The 16,353-nt window shown below is 38.0% G+C and overlaps 1 pseudogene; it reads left to right on the top strand.

The window, feature by feature from the left end:
* Positions 1-1,308: 1,308 nt before the first annotated feature.
* On the top strand, positions 1,309-14,846 carry LOC132852430 (interferon-induced very large GTPase 1-like; annotated as a pseudogene).
* The last annotated feature ends 1,507 nt before the right edge of the window (positions 14,847-16,353 follow it).

Raw genomic sequence — 16,353 nt, 5'->3', positions numbered from 1 at the left:
TGAAATTCTGGGTTATCAAACTCTGTCTTTATTTTCACATTCACGACACAAACATGCCAGCACCTGCATTTAAACAAGCTAACAGATAACATAATGGAATGTTTGTGTGGGCAGAGTGTGTGTTTGTTATTGTTTGCGTATGAACTTGGTTGTTTTTGCACTTCAATATGTGAATATTTATTTGGTCATATGTTCTATCTTGAACAATTAGTTTTACAGAATTTAACTGTTGAACTTCAGAAGTAATTGGCTCTCAAGATATTTATAATGCATTCTCATTAATGCTGATTCACTAGGTTACATACTTAAGATACTATGAGTTAAAACATTGTTTTAATTTATTATTTTTTTAAATAAATGCAAAAGATTTACAAGTAGGTCTTCAACCGCCGTTTGAAAATAGCCAGTGACTCAGCTGTCCGGACCCCTAGGGGAAGTTCATTCCACCACCTTGGTGCCAGAAAAGAGTCTTGTAGTATACTTACTGTACCTCTTACCCTGAGAGATGGTGGAAGCAGTCGGGCAGTGCTGGTACTGTAGATCGGAGGGTGCGGGGTGCAGTGGGAGGAGTGATGAGGGCTTTGAGGTAAGAGGGAGCTTCAGTGTTTTGAATCTGATGCGTGCAGCTACGGGAAGCCAGTGAAGGGATCGCAGCAGCGGGGTGGTATGCGAGAACTTAGGCAGGTTGAAAACAAGCCATGCAGCTGTATTTTGCATCATTTGCAGAGGACGAATTGCGTCCATAGGTAGACCTGCCAGCAGTGTGTTGCAGTAATCCAGTCTTGAAATGACAAGAGACTGAACAAGTACCTGAGCAGCCTGTGTGAACAAAAATGACTTAATCCTTCTAATGATGTAGAGAAGAAACCGACATGAGCGAGTCACATTAGCAACATGATAGGAAAAGGACAGTTGTCCATGGTTACTCCAAGGTTGCGAGCTGTGGCTGAAGTGGAGATCAGATCATTGTGCAGGGATATAGCAAGGTCATGACCTGGGGATAAATCACCTGGCATGATCAGCAGTTCAGTTTTTTTAGGATTGAAATATCATCACGGATGACTGATGAGCAGTCATCCGTGATGATATTTCTGCCAGACATGCTGAGATCCGATCAGAAGCTGTGGTATCTGAGGGTGGGAAAGAGAAGATAAGTTGATTATCATCAGCATAGCAGTGGTAAGAGAACCCATGTGAGGAAATAACTCAAGATGGTGGCGCGGCAGTAGCACGCAGCGGCCTCTCCGGATTCAATACGGTGCTATTTATGTTTTTTTTTTAAGTTTTTAGCCCGACCATTGCTACTACATGCATGCCAGAGACACCGGTGTTCATGTATACAACCACCAGGACCTAACAAAGTACAAAAATCGTGTGACAACCAACCTGCACGATGATGTACTGGATAGGCTACGTGACCTTGGCTTGCTGCGGAGACCAGGCCTCCAGTCCCCGGTGTCGCCTGATACCGGAGACCAGGAGAGGGGATGCCGAAAGTGGTGCGCGAGGAAGCGGAAGCACGGTAAGCAGGCGGGTGTCCGTGCTAGGCTAAAAACAAACCCCAGCCGGCCGGCTTTCCCGTCCATTCTACTAGCCAACGTTTGCTACCTGGACAATAAACTGGACTACATCCGACTCGAACGGTCTACACGGCGAGAGATTAGAAACTGCTATGTGTTTGTTTTCATGGAGACGTGGCTCAGCGACAGAGTTCCGGACGCCGCCATTCAGCTGGACAGGCTAACTTCATTTAGAGCCAACAGAAATGCAGCTCTGTGCGGTAAGACTCGCGGTGGTGGTGTGTGTGTTTACATCAACACAGAATGGTGCAAGAACTTGTGCTTGTTTCTACTTACTGCTCATCGTCAGTGGACGTCGTTGTGACTTTTAGATGCAGCCATTTTATTTACCACGGGAATTTACTACTGTTTACATTGTCGGAGTTTACATTCCTCTTAGCACTAATGCTAAAAAGGTGCTAAGTGAGCTATACGGAGCTACAGTATTAGTGATCTGCAGAATGTTCACCCCGACGGGCTGTTGATCATAGCCGGAGATTTCAACCATGCAAATCTCAAGTTAGTGCTCCCTAAATTCCATCAACATGTGGACTTTGCCACAAGAGGTAAAACACGCTGAATCTTGTTTACACAAACATTCCCGGCGCGTACCGTGCAGAGCCCCACCCCCACCTCGGGTACTCAGACCACATCACTGTTATGCTAATTCCAGCATACAGACCATTCATCAGACGCTCAAAACCGGTTCTGAAGCAGGTGAAAACCTGGCCAGCAGGAGCCACCTCTGCTCTTCAGGACTGCTTTGAGTGCACTGACTGGAATATCTTCAGGGAGGCTGCAACCAACGGTGACTCTGTCAACTTGGAGGAGTACACGTCAACAGTGACCAGTTACATCGGCAAGTGCATTGATGACTTGACTGTCTCCAAGACCATCACTACACACTCCAACCAGAATGGTTGCCGTGGATGACTGCTAACATGCGTGTGCTGCTGAGGACTAGAGACCTAGCCTTCAGAACAGTGGACAGGGCAGCCCTAAGAACAGCAAGGGCCAAACTGTCCCGAGCCATCAGAGAGCCAAAGCGTGCACACGCCCAGACAATCCATAGCCACTTCCAGGAGAGCAGAGACACTCAGCGCATGTGGCAGGGCATACAGGCAATCACAAACTAAAAGACAGCTTCACCTGCTTGTGATAGCGACACACCCCCCCCGACGCGCTGAATGACTTCTACGAGGTACAGAACAACGTAACGCCAAGGAAAACCGTCCCTCCCCCCGACGACCAGGTACTCTGTCTTTCCACAGCCAACGTGAGGAGATCTCTATGCAGAAGTTAACCCACAGAAGGCTGCTGGACCAGACAACATTCCTGGCAGGGTGCTCAGAGAATGTGCAGAACAGCTAGCGGATGTCTTTACGGACATCTTCAACATTTCCCTGAGCAGCACCATTGTTCCTACGTGCCTCAAAACCACCACCATCGTTCCTGTCTCAAAGAAGTCTACAGTGTCCTGCCTCTATAACTATCGTCCTGTTGCACTCACACCCATAGTTATGAAGTGCTTTGAGAAGCTTGTCATGAGGCACATCAAGACCCAGCTACCACCCTCATTGGACCCCCTACAGTTCATGTATCGTCCAAACCGCTCCACAGATGCTCCACAGCCATTGCCACAGCCCTCCACTTAGCCCTCACCCACCTGGACAATAAAGACACTTATGTACGAAGGCTGCTCATAGACTTTAGTTCAGCATTCAATAGAATCATCCCTCAGCACCTGATTGGGAAGCTGAGCCTGCTGGGACTAAACACCTCCCTCTGCAACTGGATCCTGGACTTCCTGACTGGGAGACCTCAGTCAGTCCGGATCGGGAACAGCATCTCCAGCACCACCACACTGAACACTGGAGCTCCTCAAGGCTGCGTGCTCAGTCCACTGCTGTTCACTCTGCTGACTCACGACTGTGCAGCAATGCACAGATCGAATCATATTATCAAGTTCGCCGATGACACGACCGTGGTGGGTCTCATCAACAAGAACGACAAGTCAGCATACAGGGAGGAGGTGCAACAACTAACTGCCTGGTGTAGAGCCAACAACCTTTCTCTGAATGTGGATAAAACTAAAGAGATGGTTGTGGACTTCAGGAGAGCACAGAGCGACCATTCTCCGTTGAACATCGACGGATCATCCGTAGAGATCGTCAAGAGCACCAAATTTCTTCGTGTTCATCTAGCGGAGAACCTCACCTGTTCACTCAACACCAGCACCATCACCAAGAAAGCCCAGCAGCATCTCTACTTCCTACGAAGGCTGAGAAAGGCACATCTCCCTCCCCCCTTCCTGACCATGTTCTACAGATGGACCATTGAGAGCATCCTGAGCAGCTGCATCACTGTCTGGTTTGGGATCTGATCTCGGATCGCAGAACCCTGCAGCGGATAGTGAGGACAGTGGAGAAGATCATTGGGGTCTCTCTTCCCTCTACCATGGACACATACTCCACACGCTGCATCCGCAAAGCCAACAGCATTGTGGATGACCCCACACACCCCTCACACAAACTCTTCACCCTCCTGCCGTCTGGAAAAAGGTACCGAAGCATTCAGGCCCTCACGACCAGGCTGTGTAATAGTTTCTTCCCACAAGCCATCAGACTTCTCAATAACTGAACTGAACTGTACTGAGCACAACATACACACACATCATCTGTATGGACTGCACAGACCCTCACAAAACACACACACTGACACATCAAACTGTTTACATGCTGCTTACAATCCATCAAACTGTTTACATGCTGTTTTGCACACTTTCTGCTGTTTTTGCACAAACTGTCCAACATTTCAGCCGTTTTTCAGCCATTTATATCTCAGCCATTTCGCACATACTATATAATATTTCACTCATTTGCTGTTTTTTGCACAATTCCTGCTGCTAAGAAACTGTGTTCATTCTAATGTTACTGCACGAAATATACACTGGTCGGTCGGCTCTGTTACTGTTTATTGTCTTTTGTGTATTGTATTTTTTATACTTTTTGTATTGTCTTGTAACTTTGTGTCTGCACTGTCTTTTGTCCTGCACTGCCTTGTCTGTCTTGTCTTTGTCTGTCTTTGTTTTATGTAGCACCAAACGTTGTCTCATTTCACTGTGTACTGCAACAGCTATATGTGGTTGAAATGACAATAAAAGCTTCTTGACTTGACTTGACTTGAACTGAAAAGTCCTAACTGCCTGCTATTGAGTTGAGGGACAAATTCTTTTACTACATAAACATTTTACCTCAATGTTTTGTATTCCACCAGATTTCACAGTAAAAGTTGATTTTTCAGTCCATGCAACCTTGCTGAATTATTATCTCCTCCAATCCTCATAATAATTTGTTGGATTATCTCAAAAGTATAGCTCAGTGCTTTTGGGTAGTCCATATTGAATACTTAAGACCAATCAGTGTGGCAAAGGCATTTGACAAATCGCACAGGTCCACCATTACCACCTGCTCCTCCAAAGCTACATTCAGAGCTACATTCACAACATCAGCTGGAATTAGAAATTCACTTGCATTGTAGTGCCACAATCAAGATGCCAGACTTAACCCCCTCTGTGATTTTCTTTCACTCATCTGTTGGCTTAAGTTTAAAAAAATTAACAAATTAATAAAAAAATAAAATAATGTCACAATTAAAATCCAGTATGATTCTATGTTCTATGACGTTAAAATATAAAAACCTCCAAAGAAATTAAATACATTTTATATGCAAAAATAATTCCATACAGTCAATATATTAGTTAAGATTAGTCATTAGTTAATACACTTGCTATTTCATATTAATACAATACACATGAATTTTCATAAAAATATACTAATAATTACCTGACAAATTTTATGGAAGTTGATAGGATCTTCTCGCATGAAATAAGGGGAGCCCATCAAAGCTGCATCTCTTTGTCACTGATTGGAGTCCTTTTCAAAGTAACGAGTTTGTTTTTTGCAATAAGATTCAAATTTATTTGCAAATATGCATAATCCGTACTTATCATTGGCATTAGGCAAATAAACCCTGGCCAATATAGATTAGGTGGTAGTAGAATATCACACCAAAACACTACTCACACAGGTTTTCAAATTTCAAATTCCCTCACTTCTTTTTGAGTGATACTGTATAACTGAATGAGCTTTGGAAGATGATGATCCAGCCAATCATAGAAAGACTTCTTTAGATCCATGCCTATGATCCTTGTAAATTCAAATCCAATCTGTTGAGACCAGATAATATACTTGATGCTCCTTTTGATTCACCAAATACATATTTTTGGGTCAGCTGCTTTAATTTTACAAAATGCTCCACATTCCAAAAACATAAGGACAAAGGTTAAAACAGTGTTTCTCTGCCAGTACAAAAAGTGAGAGAGAGAGATACAGTCATGTGGACAGACAATCCTTCATAGGAGAGGTCAGAAGATAATGGTCAGATTATCTGGCCATTCTCCTCTGCTCTCGCCCTCATCGACATGATGTTTCAGAGTGCAGACCCTCAAACAAACAGAACATCATTTGTGCAATCACACCATTCTGTGTAGACTCCAGTGAGTGTTGTTTGTGAAATTCCCAGATCAGCAATTTTTCATGATGTTTTTCTCTACCTCAAGGACTGCAGAGTTCATTTCCTCTGGGAATGTTGAAAATAAATTTATCTCTGATCTTCTTGGCTTCTTCATTTTAGTTTTCAAAGCATCTTCATCTGCTCCTCTTTTTCCTCTATTAAGGGTAACTTCTGGTCAACCTGCTTCTCCCATCTTTCAATGAAAATTGCCCATTTTAAATGTTAAGCATGAGATTAAATATGTAATGACTCGATGACGTTGCTAGCATGCCTAATGTTACAAAATGAAAAGCAAATTCTGAGTAGACTATGGCTATTGTTACTTGATGCAAAAATTGTCACAAAGTTTTCAAATTCCATTAACACCGTTAGCATTTTAGCCTCATCTAATTGATGACAGGAAACTATTAGCAAGCGTAATGTGTGTATTACTAAACCCTTTTACAAGATCACATTTCCAAAAATCACACTCTTACATGCAGTAAATTATGAATGCAATCAAATAGTGTACATCCAAATAATAATAATAATAATAATAATAATAATAATAATAATAATAATAATAATAATAATAATAATATAAATAGCCTACTTACAGTGCATGACTGTTTCATTACAGTATTTAACCTCTAAAAAATTTTTAGAGCCACAACGGAGCATTTTCCCGTAACGGTACTTGCCACTGAAATACTTCGTGACTTACCGAAAAGCAATATAAATATTAATAAATATATGATGGAAAATATCCAGATGGTAATGAAATTAAACTAAATGTATGATAAGTTTATAAATTTGAATTTATTTTCAACTCATTGTTTGATTAACCATTTAAAATAAATTAAATATTTTGTGTTGTATTGTTATTTTAACATTGGCATTTTCTCTATTTTGATGGAATAAAATATTTTTATTAATTTTGTTAACAAATCTGTGTTTAGTTTAACTCAAATGCGATGTTGTAGTGTAACTTAAATATTTTTGTCAGTTTAAAAAGATTGTTTGTTTTAGGTTGATTCAACGAATGATTCTTTCTTGTTTTAAATTCAGTGTCAAAAGTTGTACAGCACAGAATATACTGTATATACACAAAATGTACTTAAAGTTGAGCCCTACACACTGAAATGTGGAAGAAAAATCTTGTATTTAAATGTTTAAATACTATACATGCAATGGTGGTTACTTACACACTGGATTCTTTCAATTTTCTTTTATCAAGAATACAGACATCTTTTTAACAGAAAAAAGGATACAAATTAGGCTGGCTGGAGATGTTACTGCAGACATTCATAAAATGCTAGAGAAATTACACACACATTCATATTTGTCAGACTGTATATTTATAATCACACCCTCCAGTGTCACCCATATACTGTAAGGATGGGTTCCCCTTTGAGTCTGGTTCCTCTCAAGGTTTCTTCCTTTACCATTCATAGGAGTTTTTCATTGCCACTGCTGCCTGAGTCACTTCAGACTTGTTCACTTGGGATAAATACAAACACATTTAAACATATCTAATATTAATCTTGAACTTTGTTGAGACAATGTCAATTGTAAAAAGAGCCATACAAATAAACTTGAATTGAATTAAATTGAAAATACAATGTCTACAGTACCATAAATAGCCACAGTAGGGGTCCCTCAAACACCAATAATATAAGTCCTTGATATTATGGAATTCACACACCAAAATCTTTAAATTAAATGCAAATTTCCTTTATAACCCTTTACATACATTGTGAAAAATACATCTGCTGAAATAGAAAGGAAAATGTGACATGAAGCATATAAAAAGAACCCAGTGGCATTTTCGTGAAAGGATCATAAAAGTCTTTCAACATGTAGAACAGGTTTTGAAAACAAAGACTTGTGTCAGAGCTCATTTACATTCAGCAGAAATGTTTTTGGTCATAACTACAGACAATTTTATGGATTTGTTTTTATTCTATGAAACATACTGTACATAAGCTTTATAAACATATCATCTGTGGGTGTGATATCACATGGTGACTGCCATCTGCTTTACTCTTTGGAAGAACCTGAGTAGAATAATTAGAAAATAACAAAATAAAATATTTGTGCTGGCTGGGAAAACAGCAGTGACATTATTATTATTATTATTATTATTATTATTATTATTATTATTATTATTATTTCCTTTATTTATTTATTTATTTATTTATTTATTTATTTATTTATTAATGCAAAAATAAATGAGTGTTGGGATTCTACAATGAGTTGTATTGGGATTTCACATGTTGGCTGCTTCATGTGTCAGTTTTATTAAGTTATGTATGCACATTTAAATGATGCTTTGTAGATTTATTTTGTGTTTTTCTTTTAGATCGTATTTGTTCTTTTTCACTTTAAGGAATTTATAACATGTTACTTGTTAATGTTAGTTTGTAAATCTAGTTTGAGATCTCTTGGCAATTCAATGTCGAAGACAAATGTTTTCGTGTCCTATCATTTCCTGTTAGAGCAAATTAATCTGCTTTGTCCTTGTATGGATTTGGTAAGCAATGAATCATCTTATATATTACAAATTTATTTGTTGTTATTTTATTGTCAGCTATCAAACTTGCTTTTCCTGTTCATTTTCAAGGTTTAATTGGTGTTTTACAGAACTGGTGAGAAAATGCATTACTCTGAATGACTATTTTTCTTCTATATTTCCCCTCTCTCTCTTTCTCTCTCTCTCTCTCTCTCTCTCTCTCTCTATATATATATATATATATATATATATATATATATGTATACAAAAATTGTGTTATATTTTGGGTTGTTTACATATTTTTAATGCATCCTGTTGTGATAACTGTTGTGATACTGGGGAAGAGGAAATATCCAGCCTCTATAGTACAGTCCTCTATACTGTTACCATCGCAGTCTATGAAGTAAACCATACATGAACCCTATGTTTTAGATTCAAGTAGTCTTACATGGTATGGTAGTCTGCTATCTATTTAATTCGATATTTTATTTAATTCTTTTGTGGTTACACATATGGATTCACATGTGGTGCTTTTAACAGTTTTCACAAAGAGCTATACAGAAATCCCGATACAAATTTAAATACACCCCTACTGAGAAAGGCATGAGGAAGTGGTGGCATGAAATATCTCTCTGAGCACACATGATGAAGAAACCCTTTAAAGTAACAAAACTAAGAACCCGCAATCGTCTGGGTGAAACCAGATAGTGACATTATGAGTCAATAAGAGCTATTACCATGTCTATTAATTGTATCCAAAGATAACAGATATAAAAAAAGTTACTTTAGTGTTAGTTTAGTATGCATAGAGATGCATTATGGGGAATGCGTCATATTTCCCACATAGGTTTGGGCATAAGCAAAGAAACCAAAATCTTTAGAATCATCAAGAACTTTTTTCAAATGGAATCTCAACTAATATCAGAGGAGAACTTATATTTAAAACATGAGACACAGATGAAAGTATGTACTTCACATTAGCTTTTTTAAATATTGAATGTTCACTGAAATCTTTATCTATGTTTGTTCTTGATTAATTACATATACTTGCCAACTTCTTAAATAAACATATTTTCTTTAGTTAAAGACTGTGGATCAGGATCAGCACTAATGGAGTCAAAGCAGAAAAAAGGTGAGTAAAAACTGAGGTGGTCACAATAATACATCAAAGGAGGGAAAAGTAAAACTCAAATTTACCTTGTATTATATACTATATTGTTAATTATGTTATTTTTCTGAATTACTGACTTACTGACTACTTATTAATGATAAAATAATATTACTGCAATAAACCATAAAATATGCATAATGTACAATAGCCTGACTATTTAAAATATTGAAATACTTCTAATAGCTAAATTAGTAAAATGGCTGGAATGGAGAATACTCACCTAGTATATTTCACTTCAATTATAGTAGTTCTCTAGATTGACATACATTTGGTAGCATACTGTATATGAACGACTGTGACAAATTAGATTAGCAGATCTGAAGACCAACATATTTTACTACAGAAGTAGTAAAATTAATATTGATAAAAATTCTCTGTACTTCCAGATGATCTTCTATCATTTCTGAAAACATTGGGACTTAGAAATTACTACCCAAACATGCTGACTCTGAAGTCTTTGCTGGAGATCAACAGTGGCAGTTTATCTGATAAAAATGTTCAGTCACTGCACGAGATACCAGAGGCTTTCCTACACAAGCTGCTAATGACTAATTCAAATTCCCGGGCTGTAATATGTGTACCTGGTGAAAATAAGGAAACAAATGATTTTTTTGCTGTACAGAACTGTAACTCTACCCCAAATCTTCTTGATCTCCATGCTGCACTCTTCGCCTGTGCTGACAGTTTCCATCAGCAAGAAATGGCACTAAAATTGTCAATGTGCCAGTTTGCAGTGCCATTTGTGTTACCTCAAGGAGTTCATAAACAATGCACTCTGATGTTATGGGCTCTTAGGTCTATCCTGATAGAATGGCGTCCACAGTCAATGTCAAAATCTAAAGGGTTTGTTGAAGACAGTGTTGTTCATGCAAGAATTCCTATGATATCATTTGTAAGGCTAAGCAACTGCAGCTTGTCCAAGTCATTCGTTTTGAACAAAGTGCTCAACAATTCACAGCAAAACCATGACTTCTTTTTCCATCGAGAAATGATCGGAGGAACTGCTCCAAGAGTCATCTCTAATGGCATGGTTGAAATATGCTGGAGTCTTCCATGTGGAAACAAAACCATTGATGTCTTTCCTGAGCCAGTGGTTTTTGCTAATTTAAGAGGAGATGTTTGCACATTCAAAACCCAATTCAGTTTCCTTTCTCAGGTGTCAACAGCTGTCTTTGTGTTCCTAGACAGTGTTGATGAAAACGAACAAAGGTTGTTTGCCTCTTTACAAGAAATGAAGTCCAAATGCTTTCTTGTGGTCAACACTCAGGGAAATATGAGTGAGAAAATAAAGTCATCAATTAAAGCAGCAGTTGATACTCTGCAACTGGAAAGAGATCACGTCATTCAGAAAAGCCAAAAGATTGAATGTGGAAACATTCTCAATGAGGATCAGTTCTGCCATTACTAAAGTGCTAGATGACCCTAACACTAGATCATATGAAATGGAGGCTATGAAGGAAATTGCTCAAAAATTAGGCCTTAGCATTGATGAAAGTGACAGCAGAGCCTGTGTGTTAGCAGAGAAAAGCGCAGAGGAAATCAGGAAAAGTATTGGAGGTCATCACACAGTGGAATATAAAGAAAAATGACTACCACTGCAAGGTAAAAATTGGAAAAGACTGGCTCAGATAGAGGAGTATAAGGTCCAACTTCAAAATGAAAAAGATGCAATTAAAGAAATACAAAGCAAGTTTAAGATTACAGAAACAATGGATATCTTAATAAAGGCATTGTCAACCTCAGATGATATCGAGCGAGCCTTTTTTCTCAGATGGTTGGGACTAAAGCTGGACATGCGATCACGCAAACACATGGCACAACTTCGTCACAGATATGCACAGAGTGAACAAAAGAAAGACAGAGATGCTGTAGCCCAATTAGACCAGGAGCTGATCGACTTTTCTCTTGGCATAGAGCATTACATGAGAGAGCTGGGACAAATCTATGAGACTGCTTCATTTGGTTCAACTAACATGTCTGAAAAAATTCTTAATCTTCCTACTCTGGCTGCCAAACTGCTTCTGTCTGGGTTTCCTCTTGAGCTACTTGATGGAGATGCATCAAATATCCCATGGAGCTTCACAAGATGGTTGGGGGAAAGAGCCACATGCTGGTTATAACAGTGTTAGGGGTTCAGAGTACTGGTAAATCAACACTACTCAACACTATGTTTGGAGTCCAGTTTGCAGTGGGTAGTGGACGATGCACACGTGGTGCATTCATGATTTTCCTGCCTGTGGGTGAAGACTTGAAGGAAGAGTTACTTTGTGACTTTGTCCTTCTGATTGATACAGAGGGTTTGAAATCACCAGCACTGGCACAACTGGAAGACACTTATGAGCATGACAATGAACTGGCCACATTTGTGATTGGTCTTAGTGACGTAACCATCATAAATGTAGCAATGGAGAATTCCACAGAAATGAAGGATGTCTTGCAGATAGCAGTTCATGCTTTTTTACGGATGAAGGAAATTGGTAAAAAAACAGTCTGTCACTTTGTTCATCAAAATGTTGGTGGTGTATCAGCACATGAGAAAAACATGACGACCAAAAAAAACCTCCTGGACCAGTTAAATGAGATGACACTGATTGCAGCTGAGATGGAAAAGCAACCTCATGTGAGGAAATTCACTGATGTTTTGCATTACGATGTGGAAAAGAATAACTGGTATATACCAGGCCTATGGCATGGCACTCCACCAATGGCGCCAGTTAATACAGGCTACAGTGTTGCTGTTCTTGATTTTAAGAAAAACCTCTTGGAGATGCATAAAGAAAAAAAGGATGAAAATCCCTTTCAGATCCCAGAGTTCCTGAAATGGATGAGTAGCTTGTGGAAGGCAGTGAAGTTTGAGAATTTCATCTTCAGTTTCAGAGACACTCTTGTGGCCAATGCTTATGAGAACCTATGCAAAGAGTTTTCAGACTGGGAATGGTCTTTCAGAAGACACATCTTGACTTTCATTTTTAATGCAGAGGTTCAACTGTCTAACGCTGAAACAATTTCTATTAGAGAAGTTGCTGAAACATTGAAGGAAAACTTGCACAAAGAGATTGGAGTTCAAACCACATTAATAACTGAAAAACTGAAAGACTACTATAAAAAGAGGGGCCGTTATGTGCATTTGGTGGAAAGGTACAAAGATTTTACTAATAGCATTAAATCTCTGCATGGTGAAATTACAGATGAAGTGAGAAAGACAACTGAATATGCTCTTGAGATGAGAATAAGCAAGAAGAAAGTAGAAGACATACAGAATAAGCAATCTGAAATAATTAAACACAAAATCCTGCAACTACTGCAGAACTACAAAGATCGTAAAGATGAGGTGACTGATGAGGACCTCAAAGCAGATTTTGAAAGTATGTGGAGCCGTGAGATGGGAAATGTCACAGGTCTTACAGAAAAAGATGTTCCTCGGGAGGTTTTTTTGACGTTTCGTTCAAGTTTTGGACATCGTAACATGACACAATATCTGCCGACAATTATAACATTGACAGAATATGGGCAAGAAGAGTTCAAGGCCAAAACAGAACATGTGAAACTGGGACAGTTAAAAGGTTTAATATATGCACACCGTAGTGTAAAACAAGATCTACAGGATATTGCAGATAATGCCATTTCCAGTTGCTACAAAATGATTGAACAGTTTACACAATCCAAAGGTGATTACCAAACTATGTTTACCAAAGATCTGCTTGATGCAACTGATGAACAACTCAAAAGAGCAGGCACCAAATATAGTACCAAATTTGAATTTGACCTGAAATTGCACATTTGTGGCATTGCCTCTCGAAAATTCACAGAGATGCACAAGAAGTATCTCACTGAGCAAGACCCATTAAAACATTTACAGAAATTTAAGAGTCAGTATCTCTCTGATTTCATTGATTTGTACTGAAAGAATGACCAGTGCCAAAGGAAAGCTGAAGAATTCACTCAGGTCTGTCTCAGACCAGCAGTGACTGAGTACCTCGACCAGTCCATCTGACATGACATTGTTGATGCAGTTTTGGAGAATAAATCTACTGCGTATAGTTCACAGTCACTATTTCAGTACACCATTCAGAAGGAACTGCTGGAAAAGTCAAATTTCAATGAATTTGAGAAATACATTTTACATTATGAGAATTATGTGAAAGACTGGATATACAATCACATTGTTGGATGCTTTTCCAAAGACTTATCTCTGCAAAAATTAAAAATGCATAAGCTGGAAATCATAATGAAAAAGATCACTAAAGCAGTGGAAACTTGTAAGTTTGAAGCCAGTGGTTCTCCTTTGCCTAATGATGCAGAAGGTACCACAAAATTGATCAAAAATCTTTGCAAATCTATGAGTGATGTCATCGCAATACCTATGAGCACAGTGGACAATGTCCTGTTTCAGAACACATACTGTTGTGATCCATTCACCAAAAGTCTCTGATGACTCGATGACTTGAAACAGCAAATATCAAAGGAGATCTCAGAGTCAACTGATATCAAAGAGACACTGAAAAATGTGTCAGTAAAACCCCAGGATGAGCTTTTCAAGAGGGTGTTTGGATGTGGAGTGCAGTGTCCATTTTGTGAAACACCATGTGAGGCAGGAGGGAAGGAACATCAGCTACACAGCAGTTATGCACAGACCAAAAGGTGTTAGCATGTACAGAAATATTAAGACTAATATCCTTTGCGAAGAGATTTGCAATTAGAGATTTGAGATCTAGTGTTCATGGCAATGGAAAATTTCAAAACCATGACACAAATTTCCAACCTCATCCCTACAAAGACTACCGGAAATATTACCCAGACTGGCATATTGCGCCTGACATGTCAGTAGAAGCCCCAGATTACTGGAAGTATGTGCTGGTGACATTCAATAAAGAATTTGCTGAAAGTTATAAAGCATTGCCAGCTGTTTATCCAGATGCGTGGAATCAAATCACTAAAGATCAGGCTTTTAATAGTCTGAAGCTCATGTTTAATATTAAATAATGGCAAACTGGCAAAATTTCACTGCAAACATATTGGAATTTGTGAAGAAGACAAACTCCATCACTCACAGTTCCTGTTATTGCTCAGGTGAAGCAGAAACTGGAGCACTAGTTATAACTGACAGTCATTCATTCATTCATCTTCTGCCGCTTATCCGAACTACCTCGGGTCACGGGGAGCCTGTGCCTAACTGACAGTCCTTTTTACCTAATTTTATCTAAATATACATAGAATCAATGTTTTTAAAATTAGGATTTAGGGGGATTTAAATGTATTATAATTACATTATATCTGTATGTCTGTAATGATACACTTTTTTAAAGTCATTTTAATTTTTGGATTATTTCATTGACTGTGATGTTAATTTAAATGTTACAACTGTTTATTAATCATTTGGTTACAACTGTTTACTTTGTTATACATGATACTGTTATGGTGATTAATTTTGTCTGATATTCAAATGAATGCATTATTCAGAACATATTGTATGAACGTAAGAACATATTCATGATCTAACTGCATAAAGGATTTATACCAGAACAATATCAATCTGTCATTCAAAACTGGCTGCGATGGCAAGTGAAAATGTGAAATGATTTACAAATAAACTAATAAAGATGATAAGAGATGAATAGTTAGCTCATATATTTGTTCTATTCAACACTGTTTTCACCATACAATTCATCATACATCATACACACAAATCTACCAGTTTGTTAACACAAATAACACACGAGACAATGGACAGTACTGTATGTGGGTGAAAGCATTAGGCAAGATAATAAACAAAAAGATTTCTGAGTCCCACAAACTATATATAATACATTACAAATGCATCTACTCTAATTTATGCAAAGTATAAATAAATATTGCCTTAATTGTTTCTCTTATTCTTATATCACATTACTACATGGAGCAGCAGCATAAATTGATCTACCTTGACTTTAACAAATGTCATCAGTAGTAAGGATGTATTTTATTAAAACGCTATTTTACAACACAAGCAAAGGAAGATGCCTCCTATGCAGAAGTCTTGTCAGAATTCTGAACAATTACAAGATAAAACAAATACAAATTATTAATTATGATTTCTATTAAGTTAGAAAAAAAACACAGCTCATGTGGGTCTACATAAATATTCCATGCCAGGATGGTGTGATGTGACACACAATAAAGTGTAAGAGCACAGACTTGTGTGTCATTACACTTATACACCAACAATTTGTCAGCTAATACAATGGTTCATTATATATATTAATGAATGACACATCACACAGTTTATTGGTTAATAGTAGAGGTTTAATAAAATGTCAGCAGTGTCTGTTTTTGTATTTTATCTTTAAAATGCATGTCTGAAAGATAAAATAATAAAATATATTTTTCATGACTATAGAAAATAGATTTGTAATTTGTATCAAATTCATGGTGTTTCATTTTATTCTGTGGTATAAATTTCTAACCTTAAAAAATATCATATCATAAGTCAAGTCAATTCCAGAAGCTTTTTATTGTCATTTTTAGTCAATATAGCTGGTGCAGTACAAGATGAAATAAAACAATGTTCCTTCAGACTA

Source organism: Tachysurus vachellii, chromosome 10, assembly GCF_030014155.1.
Source record: "Tachysurus vachellii isolate PV-2020 chromosome 10, HZAU_Pvac_v1, whole genome shotgun sequence".
NCBI classification, from domain to species: domain Eukaryota; kingdom Metazoa; phylum Chordata; class Actinopteri; order Siluriformes; family Bagridae; genus Tachysurus; species Tachysurus vachellii.
The sequence above is the reverse complement of the archived record's forward strand: the minus strand, read 5'-3'. Positions and strand labels throughout refer to the sequence as shown.